The sequence below is a fragment of the Manis javanica genome, chromosome 7 (assembly GCF_040802235.1).
Source record: "Manis javanica isolate MJ-LG chromosome 7, MJ_LKY, whole genome shotgun sequence".
Lineage (NCBI taxonomy): Eukaryota > Metazoa > Chordata > Mammalia > Pholidota > Manidae > Manis > Manis javanica.
In genome coordinates this window covers 26,832,941-26,844,174 of record NC_133162.1, presented here as the reverse complement: position 1 = coordinate 26,844,174, position 11,234 = coordinate 26,832,941, and the positions used below count along the sequence as shown (strand labels likewise).

At 46.2% G+C, this 11,234-nt stretch overlaps 1 long non-coding RNA gene across 1 annotated transcript; it reads right to left on the bottom strand.

Annotated features, from left to right (window-relative positions):
- Window positions 1–876: 876 nt before the first annotated feature.
- LOC108409570 (uncharacterized) lies at window positions 877–1,823 on the bottom strand. Its single transcript, XR_005056751.2, has 2 exons — window positions 1,490–1,823; window positions 877–1,145 (listed from the first exon to the last, which is right to left on the bottom strand). It is a non-coding gene; the product is annotated as an uncharacterized lncRNA (long non-coding RNA).
- Window positions 1,824–11,234: the final 9,411 nt, after the last annotated feature.

Genomic DNA, 11,234 nt, shown 5'->3' with positions numbered 1-11,234 from the left:
AATTACAAAGGTTAAGAGTGGCAGAAAATTTTTTTCTTCCAATTCATGTGTATTAGCTTTTCAAACAGCTACAAACAGCTCATCAAGTTGTTTGGACTTAAGTACTTAAAAGGAACTGTTAGATATTTCTCCTGGCCTACAATACTGTGAAAAACTAAGGGTTCCATGAATGTAGAAAGTTTGGGAACCCCTGCCCTAAATGAATGAAGAAATGAAGAAGGAATGAGGGAATATCAATGGTTTGTATTTGGGTATCAGACCTGCTCTCTGTAAACCCACCAGTTACTGTGCCTTTGAAGGAAATTTTATCTCACTGAATTCTCAATAATTCCTTGTGAGAAGTTCTAACCTTGTTTCAGGGATCCAGGTTGTTCATAATGTGGTCAAGAGTCCCAGTGGAATGCGGGTGGTAGTGCTAACTTAGAAGATCAGAAGCAAAGGAGAGAGTGGAGGTTGAGGACAGTGGGTCCCCTCCTTGCCTGGATCTGTTCTGCATTTCTGGCTGGGCTGCACCAGGTAGCCCACTCTCTTTGGTAAACTCTATCCCAAAGACCTGCCCCACAGTGTCCCTTCTGGAGGCCACAATGGGTCCCTTGGAAGGAAGGACATGTTACCTCCCTGCCCGAGGAACTATGGGGGCCTCTGAGCACCCCCATCTCAGGGAAGGGCAAGGGTGGCTGGGACCCATGCAGGTCTGCACTGCTCCCTCTAAGGTGACAGTTGGGCACCTTCCCAGCGCAAAGACAGCAGAGCCACCAGGTCCCTTTGCTCCCTGGTTCATACATTAAAGATGTGGAGGCGCCAGGACTGCGGTGCCACAAACATTAAGACAAAATTTTAATCCCGAGCAAGATGCTGGGAGATGAGGGGCATGGGAGAAAAATGAATTACGTTTTTATTATGTGTTTTATTATGCTATAATTGAACAGGATTAGGTGAGAATACAATACATTTCTGATGCGGCTGGAGGGGGATTGGGGGCAGGAGGCAGGCTGACAGCGAACCGGAGACAGTGAAGCCCTCAGAGAAGCTGGGGCTTCAGGATGCCGCAGGTCCCAGGGGAGGGCGGAGGAGCCGCGCCAACCGGCGGTGTGGGCCCAGCCCCTCTCTCTCCCACTCTCTTCCCTCCGGCAGTTTGGGCAAGGCTGGCGGAGGGGGAGGGAAGAGGACAGCGTTGGGAGGACTGAGTTAAGGACAGGTCCCTCTAGCACATGCTAGGGGGGGCTCACAAACCCGTTTCAGAAGAGAAACTGAGTCACAGAGGAGTAAGGGCTATGAAAAGACAAGGCGCTATGAAAACACTGGCGTCCTGGAGGCCTGTGAATTCATACTTGTTCCAACATCTCCCCGCTCTACCCGTCAGGCAGAAGCCTTATAGGTCAGCAAACATGTGGGGGCGCCCAATTTGTGCCCGGCCTTCCAGACACTCCCTTTTCCCATAACCCGCCCAACTCTTCACCTCCGAAAAGTCTATCTACGCAGTTCTTACCGGCCACCGAGCCCCCAGGAAGTTTCCTCGCTGTAGGACGCCCAGGTGAGCCCCCGAGCCCTACACCTCCTGGAACCGCCTTCCTCCCCAGCGCTCGCCTCTCGGTCAGCTGCAGGCCGGGATGCTTCATTAAGAGCCTCCGCCAGCTCCGCGCCTCACCTGCTGCAGCGCCGCTCGGCTCCGCCAGGGACCCGCTCCTGGCGGTGATGAAGAGGCCCATTAGCTGCTTCTACCTTTAGGGCAGACTGGGCCTCTCCCCCCACCTCACAATTAGGACATTAGAAACTGTCAACCAAGATTAATAGTTGTCCGGCTCCCGGGCAGGGAGATGAGCCCAGATACCTCTGCAGCGCCGCTCCCTCCGCGCCGGCCCACCCGGTGCCGGCCGGGCACACCTGCCCCGCCAGCCCTCCCTCCGCCTCCTTTTCCGCCCCCCGCCCTATACCCGGCTCGGTCTCCGACCTAGGCGTGCTCCAAAGCAAAGCGAGTAGGGAAAGGAGCACCCTCTCCAGGGGACTTCCCCTGCTTTCCCACGCGCTCAACTAAAGGACTTCTTGATCTTAAATGACTGACCATCACTTTCTCGGAGAGGTTCCCTTGATCCCCTCTCCCCTCTCAATTCTCTTATTATCACTTATTTGCTCTCTGTCATATTTTTCAGTATACCTACGATATATGTGCTTTTACCTTTATTTGTGTGATTATATCATTGACGTCTTTGTCCCCCAACGGACTACGGGCTCCAGGCGGAAGGGACCATCATACTGTTCACCTGGGTTCTGGAGCACCTACACTAATTCTGTTGAATGAATGAATGAGCAACGGGTGTATTCTGTCTCTTTACTGAAACATCTGCTTCCTGTGCAAGCTCCCCCACCCCTTTCTTAAACACCCTCATACACCTGCATTCTTCTAATTAATATTATAATCGTTACTTATTATTTCCATGATTATCAGTTCAATGTCTTCTCCCCTTTAAGGTCATAAAAACTCCTGGAGGACAGGCAGGGGCTGGGGACACAGCTGCATCCTCAATGCCTGCCAGCATGGAGCTCAGCATTTAGTCCCACAGATCATGTTGTTTGTGGCCCAGGAGACTTAGAGCTCTTTGAATCCATTCTTTTGAGGATTGCATGGCCTAAAAAGACAAGTGACTTGCCTGAGGTAGCACAGACACCTAGATGCAAAAATGACAACTTTTCGAACATGCTAAGATTTTTCTCTGAAGGTCACATCATCTTGGACCCTAAGGAAGCCCATTCTGAACTCTGAGGTTTCTAAGCCTTGGGGAGTCTATGGGGGTGTGTGATTTTTTCCTTTGTAGTCTGTGGTGAGGAAGAAATAAGCCTTTCCCTCTCCCTCCAGGATAAGGGTTTAGGGGTCCAGGGACACCCTATACTGTGTCAACAGAGGCAAATTATTTTAACTCTCAGCTCTTTCTCTCCCTTGGATGTAAAACTAGGGGATCCCCCTCTCTCCTGCCCTGGAGGGATGGGAACTGTCTCTGGTCTCCCGCTCTCCCCGCCCCAGTAGCATCAGGGAAAAATAATGATTTGGGAGCAGAATACGAAGGGTACTACAGAAAGAGGGCTAAGACGGACACAGTAGGGGTCTGAGCTCTTTTTTCACTTCATCACACACCGGTGTCACCCACTCTAGAACCATTTCTCCGGGAGGAAGGGGACAGGACCAGTTCGGGAATGGAGGTAAGATCGATACCTAGCTGGATTTTGATAACCACAGGCTTTCACCTTGCAGATAATGGGGTGAGCGGCGGTAAACTCTCACCGACAGGGCGGGCTTCCCCTGCCTTAATGAGATAATCAATACTTGTTCTCGGCTTAATTTCCATCTAATTGCTCTTTAACGACGCCAGATAATGGGCCGCCTCCTGTGAGGAGAGAGCTGGCTGGGAATCCGACCCGCCTCGGACTTCCCGCCCCTCCTCCCCCGGGCAGGGCGCCCTCGCGCAGGTGGGTTGGGGCGCACCCAGTGCCGGGGAGGGGCTGAAGCTCTGCACCGGCCTCCCCTCGCTGCGCCGCCACCAGCCAGCAGCGTTCTCGGCCCCGCAGGGGGCGTTCCGGGACTGGGATGCGGGATCCCTGCCGAGACACCGGGTTCTAGGCTTGGGGTCACCCACCGGACTGGGCCACAGAACCTCGCGGGGCTCTTGCCCCCGGACAACGCCTCATCCTCCCTGCTACCAACTCCACCAAGCAAGTCGCAGCTGAGCCCATGGGCTGGGGTCAAGGGCCTCTGGACAATCCTTTCCTCCTTTCCCTTCTCATCTCCATGCACTGCACGGGCCAGTGCCTTAGGTAAACTGCTGTTTCTGCACCTGTAAGCGCTCCGATGGTACTTTCACCTGCAAAGATCACCACAGACCACTCAGGCAAGAAGGGGACAGGGCAAGAATGAGGAAGGCAGGGGCGAGACCCCTAGGCCCCGCGGCTTAGAGGCTCATATTGCTCCTCTGCCCAGAGAGCCACCTGATTCCCACTCACTACTCTCCTCATCGCCCATAGCCAGGAGAGTTCTTGCCAACACCAACAGCTCAGATATTAGCCATACTGCTCTCACCGCCAACCTGCCTGTCTCAGCACTAGGAGCGGCTGGGGGTTCTCCCTGAGGCCTCTCAAAATGCCCGGCCTCACAAGGGACTGATCTGCTTCCCCACTACTGCCTCCCTGGAAGCCTCTATTCATCTCTCATCTTTTCTTGTACCAAGCCTGAAGTACTTTGGCCTCAGGTACTGTGAAGTGTGTGTGTCAGATGCTGTGACCAACAATGTTCCTCATCACCTCCCCACCTCCTGATTTTCTGATGTCTGGACACACACCCACCAAGCATTTCTATACCTTGTTCCTGAATATGGGGTAGATTTATAAAATACCAGCTGCAGTACTGGTTCCAGCTGCACTAAAGTTAGGCTGACAAAGATACAGTGATAGTGTCAGGCTAGTGTGATGGACAGAATCATGCCTTAGACCTAGGCAGCCTGAGATTCAAATCTTGGCTCTGCTGCTTACTGATTTGTGTGACAGTGGGTAAACTTATCTACAGGTCTGATCCTTTCTTATATAAGAAGTATGATTAATAATCCTTACAAGGCTTTGTAAGTCTCAAACAAGCTAGTGTATGTAAATTGCTTGTCACAGTGCCTGGCACATTGGAACCATTTGAAAAGTAGTAACCATCGTTGTTATTATTCGATGTTAGAGCTAGAGGAACCATCTAGTTCAAGGATCATAAACTCAAAGGCTACAGGGGCAAGCAGAAGTCTTAAGTGAGGGAGGTAGGACCCATCAGGGCTGTGGTGAGCTGGAGAGGGCCAGCCCCACCTAAAACAGCAGCCAGTACTCATCTTGAACAACCGCTGTTGGGTGGCCCAGATTCCCGGGGTTTTTTTTCCTTCTTTTTCTTTAAAGAAAAAAAAAATCCTGTCAGTACAGCAGCTCAGATATTAGCTCTTTTCTCACCTGCCTGTCTCAGCGCTAGGAGCAGCTGGGGATTCTCCTCCAGGCCTCCTTGAATATCCCAGCCTGATGACTCTGGCTCCCAAATTCTGGATTTTTATATAAAACTTCTCACTATTGAAATATCTGCAATTAAGTAAAAACTTAAAAACACTGCTGAATACAAGTGTCTGAAGGCTGAATTCACCCTTGTGTCTCAGAAGAAACTGAGGTTCAGATGGGTCATAGTTGCTAGCAAGGCTGACTGGAAGCCTGAATTCTAAGTTCAAATATGAACTTCTCCTATGACACCCTTCCTAGACGTGGGGCATTTTGCCACCCACTGCACATAATGCTTGCCCTACAGACCCTACCTGATGGTTGGGGCAGTCTTCGCACTTGGCAGCTACTGAAGTACAAGACCTGGTCACAGCAGCCTTCTCTCCTGTGATCAATCCACATTATTAAAAAAATATAGAGGGCAGTGTGCCAGCAAGCCCCAGGACCCCAAAGATCTCAACCCTTAATTTAAAACACCATTTTCTACACATTTCTTGAGCTCAACTTCAGTGGGGTTCTACTCGACGAATTCCCTACTTGGGTCTCCTGTAATCAGGGAACAGAGCCAGCAGGTTTGCTAGGCATAGTTCTCCTGATTGCTACCTTTTGGTACCTCACCTCCTGAATCTTACCCTTGGGGACACTGGTAGAAAACACACGAAGGTATCTGGGGTTTTGTGCGGCTGAGCATATTGACGTGGAAAGCTTATGGACTTTTGAACATGCTCAGAGGTTCATGCTGAGCCTCATTTTCACCCTTTCTAGACCATGATCTTTCTTTTTTAAAAAAAATTATTTATTAAGGTATGATTGATATACACTCTTATGAAGATTTCACATGAAAAAACAATGTGGTTACTACATTTACCCATATTATCAAGTCCCCACACATACCCCAATGCAGTCACTGTCCATCAGTGCAGCAAGATGCCACAGATCCACTATGTGCCTTCTCTGTGCTACACTGTTCTCCCCGTGATCCCCCACACCATGTGTACTAAACATACTACCCCTCAATCCCCTTCTCCCTCCCTCCCCACCTAGCCCATGATCTTTCTAACATGTTTGTTCTGTCACTAGTGAGCTGCCCACACTGAACAGAGATGGCATTCATTCTCTGCTCAGCATTTTATCCACCATATTCTGATGCTCTCCTGAGACCCAGAATTCTCTATATGGTTTGACTGCTTAAAAGCCAAGTAATTCCTGCCTAATAGTCCTCTTTGTTTTCCTTCAGCCCCTGCGAAAACATTCCACCACTTCTTCCTTGGAGTTCTGAGCATACATTCCTTAGATTCTTCCTTGGTTTTAGGGAACTGGCCAGCTCAGAGGAGTCTGGGATGTTAACCTATTGCCCAACTCCCCACAGAAGTCAACATTAAACTCTAATATGTCTTAAGAGCAAAGGTTGAAAGTGAGATGTAAGCAAGGATACTGTCGCAACCAAAAGCAGTTTTGGGGTCTAAGATGCTTTCTTGGTTATATGGTCATGATGGGGCTTTCAAACAGATGGCCTCCTCCCTTTACAGGAGTTATCTTAGTTGTGGTTCCTCAGAAAGCAGATCCTGAAACAAGGATTGGGTACAGTTTATATGGGAGATTATTCCAGAAATGCAGTAAGGGGAAAGGGGGAAAACACAAGGATTGCCTCAGTGAGCAGGTCTCCACAGAGGGTAACTGGGCTCAACCCCAGCTGAGCCCTTCTGCAAGACTGGATGGAATACACCTCAGAATTACCCCACTGAAGGAAAAGGAAGCAGGGCTATTCCTCCTCCAAGTCCTGGCCCTCACTGGACATGGCTGAGCTACCTCTGAGGCATTTTTAGCCTATCTTGCTAGCTGAGCTCACTCTAAGGGCCAGAGGACTCCCTCAGGCAGAGAGACCCATGAGATATACAGGAACTGTCACAGGAAGCCTCTGGTGTGGCCAAGAATAAATGGGTAGGGCACAGACTGCACCTGCTACAGGGGAGACTTGTACTCCACGCTGGCTAGGCCTTGGCCATGCGAGTAACTCCTGTGAGCACAGCACTCAAGCAGAGTTCATAAAATGTTTCCCTATTATTTGATAACACTGATGCTTTTTTTCTGGCAGCCATAGTATGATGTAGGCTGGAGCTTTTAATGGCCTTCTTCTCTGGCTGCTTGGAAGAAAATACCAGAAGTGTAATCATCAATTTGGATACATTGGTGTGACACTAAGGAGAGAGGTCTGGGCCAAACAGAGAAACTGGGGTATCATCTGAACATTATATACAATAATGGTGGGAAGAATGAGGAATCACTGTAGAGGTGTCAGCAGGAAGTTACCTTATTGGCCTCACAGAAAATTTTTCAAGAACTAAGGCAGGATTGAAGGGCCTGCTGCTTTGGAAATCACCACCTGTCCACCAAATCCTTCTGAGTGTGCCCTTGTGCCCTAATTAATAGTGGACTTCAACCAGTGACTGGGAAATCTGTCCATGCCCATAGCTGCCCAACAGGTAGGCAAAGAATTTGAAAATGTGTATAAGTATTTAGCTTTCCTGACAACTAGCCCCCTTTCTCTTCAATGACTTCTGATAATAATTTAAAAAGCTACTTAAATATTAAATTACATTTCGTCTACTATTATAGATTCTACTACTTTTCCGTTGGCATGCCCTTTAGCCTCATTTATCTCATGGTTACACAAACCTATACATGTGATAAAATTTCAATTATTAACACAAACACAAATACATGTAAAAACTGGCAAAATCTGAGTATGGCCCATAGTTTAGTTAATAGTATTATAGCAATGTCAAGGCCCTGGTACTGATAATTATACTATGGTTACATAAAATGTTACCTTTGGGGCAGAGTGGGTAAAGGTACATGGGAACTTTCTGTGCTATTTTTGCAACTTCTGTGCACATCTAAAATTATTTCAAATAGACTTAAAAAAATCCAGGGAGGAAATCCTTGCAGAACTGGCCATCTTAGAATCTTAGGCTCTAAAATATTTACTTAATGCTAAAATTAACAAGACTGACAATACCAAGTGTTAGCAAGGATATGGCACAATGCGAACTTCATAAATTGTTGGTGACTATGTAAATTGATATAGTCACTTTGGAAAAATGGTTTGGTAATAATTACAAATACTGAATGCATGCATATCACATGAAGCAGCATTCCATTCCTAGGTGTATCCCAATTTATATAAAAGTCAAAAACAAGGTAAAATTAAAATATAGAGTTAGAAGTGGTTATCTTGGGGAATAGAGGGATTAATGATTGGGAGGGTGCATGATGGAAGCTTCTGGGGGTGTTAACAATGTTCTATTTCTTGATCTGCATGACGATCACACAAGTGTTCATTTTGTAAAGTTCAACTATATATTTTGTGCACTTGTCTGCTTTTTCCATTATACTTCAAAATTAATAAAAGAAGTTAAAAACAAAAGGAGAACAAGAAATGTAGAAAGTCTAAATAACTTAAACATCCTTTCAAAGTTTATCAGTACAAAATGTGGCCAAGCTGTCAGGTCAGATGGAGCTACAGTCTTCATGTCAAAAGTGGATGGGAAACTGGAGGGGTGGAAGGGAGCTGTCTCATGGGATACAAAAAAGGTAAACTGAAGAAATTTCCTGCCTGATTTCTTTCTGCGTGTCTTAAAGCTCATTCAACGTGCCTAATGCCTAGGTGTTACAGAGAGCTAGTCTTGTGGGTATTGCAGCTTTCATTTAGTAACATTATTTGTAGCTGGATTATAATGCTTATCTTCCCCCGTGGCATCCCAACTTTCTACATGTATCTCAACATCCTAATTTACCTACAGAAATTGCCTGTCCTTTTTTTTAATTAAGGTATTGATATACACTCTTATGAAGGTTTCACATGAAAAAAACAATATGCTTCACTATATCACCCATGTTATCATGTCCCCCCATACCCCATTGCAGTCACTACCCAACAGTATAGTAAGATGCCACAGAGTCACAATTTGCCTTCTCTGTGCTACACTGTCTTCCCCATGATCCGCCCCCCCACACCATGTGTGCCAATCGTAATACCCCTCAGTCTCCTTCTCCCTCCCTCCCCTTTGGTAACTGCTAGTCCCTTCTTGGGTTCTGTGAGTCTGTTGCTGTTTTTGTTCCTTCAGTTTTGCTTTGTTGTTATACTCCACAGATGAGGGAAATCATTTGGTACTTGTCTTTCTCTGCCTGGCTTATTTCACTGAGCATAATATCCTCCAGCTCCATCCATGTTGTTGCAAATGGTAGGATTTGTTTCTTTCTTATGGCTGAGTGGTATTCCATTGTGTAGCCTCTATTTTTTTATTATGAAAAACAATTTTACAAAGTAAAGGAATAGCCAGCATTATACCCAAGCATTTGCTTCATTCCAAATTCTCTTAGGGTGTTTATTGATGATACATATAATGACAATATTGACATGGTTGTGATCAGTATGCATGTACTTCTCCTTTTCACTTAACCTTATTTTCCTACACATATTTTTCACTTTAACTAAGTTAATCAATATGTCATAGTAGGTAGCTACCAGGTATTCTGTCTTAATCATCTATGCTGAGCCTTTTTAAACTTAACTGATTCTAATGTTCACAGAAAGCAAAATTATTCTGTATCCATCTCTAATGGGTCGATCTGGACCATTTGTTTTCAATTCAGCTACTCCCTCCAAGTTGCAACCCCACTATTTTCACTGGCTGGATCAAAACAGGGTTCATGAAGTGACAGGTTAGAATGTGTGGGTCTCCCAAATAATTTCTGATCAAGTTACACACTGATCCTTTAGGCCTTGTTTCATCTTATGTTGTTCATCTGCATAGAACTCATTTCATTCTTTCATTATTTAACAGTTATTTCATGGGGGAGTAGCTGAAAGTGCAGGTATTAAGAAATTAACCTGTTAACTCTAGGCTATGATTCACACTGAAAACCAAACTACACCAATGTATCATTCCTTCTTTCGTACAAGCAACTACAGAAAAGAGTTGGGGGAAAGAAGCAGGACTATTTGTTCTTCAAGAAATTTTAACTTCATCCTCCTCAACTGAATCCAGTCTCCCTCACACAGATGCAAAGGATGTAAGATGTTGCCACCTGGCTTATCTCCTTGCAGTTCGTCTGATTAGAGAATCCTTTCCTGTAGCCCAACAGCTTTGCATGACCCAGTCAAGCTGAGTCAACATTTTTAAAGTATGAATGTGCAAAATTTTTTTTTTTTTGTTTTTCTTTACTATTTATAATGCAAATAGGTATGATTAAATGTATTTTGGAGCCTTAATGGATAGTGTCAGATGATCTCGGAACGTATCTAGGCTTTCAAATTGTGTTATGCAAAAAATTCCCTTGTAAAAGTATTTGTACAATACGTGTTAAATCTCTACTTAATAAAAGCACATCTATATAGTCAACATTTTGGTGCATACCGTATTCAGTCATGTTCTTGTCACCAATCTCAAGCCCACCAGAGGGCGCTCCTTCTCTGCCTATCCAGTCTTCATCATCGGCGACTCAGAAAATCCAGGTTAAACTTTGATTTTCACATCCAGGTGAAGTCTTTCACATGTAATACACAAATATTTACCGAGAATTTGCTGTGCCGTCAGGCGCGGGGCTGAATTCACAAGATACGTTGATGAGTTAGGCGCGATTCCTAACACCAGACGTTTAGAGCACAGCTGACTGAAAGTAAACATCCAGCTACAATAAAGTGAAGACTTTCTGGGTCTGTGAAGTTTGTTTAAACACTGGCTCCAATTTTTAGAAGGCGGTAACAATTCAGTAAGAGATTCCGGACTGCTTCCGCTTGGTATCCCCGCCCTCGAAGTACTTTAAGTCAGAGCCAGAAACCTGCGTGGCTCCATTAGTCAACTCCGCAATTTCAAGTCACTCTGGCCCAGCTCCCTTTTTGCAAGGCTTCCTGCGGTTCTCTTACAGTTCACGTCTACTCCACGTCGACACCAGATGCCCGCAGGACTAAGGACAGGAATTATCCATAACTATCAACTATAGCTGGCCCGCCCATTCTTTTGCCTGTTTAAAATCTGCGGGCTTTTCCTGTACCAATTCCTAGACTTCCTTTTCTCATTCTCGCGACAGTTGCGAGGCCTCGCCTGAAGCTGTTTCCCGTCCCTCTTGCAGTTTTAGAGAACAGGGTGACAGTGTACCTGCCTTCGCCCATTTCATCCATGAGTGGCGTGTACGCGGATTAGAAACCCTAAGTGAAAGGGCTTGGC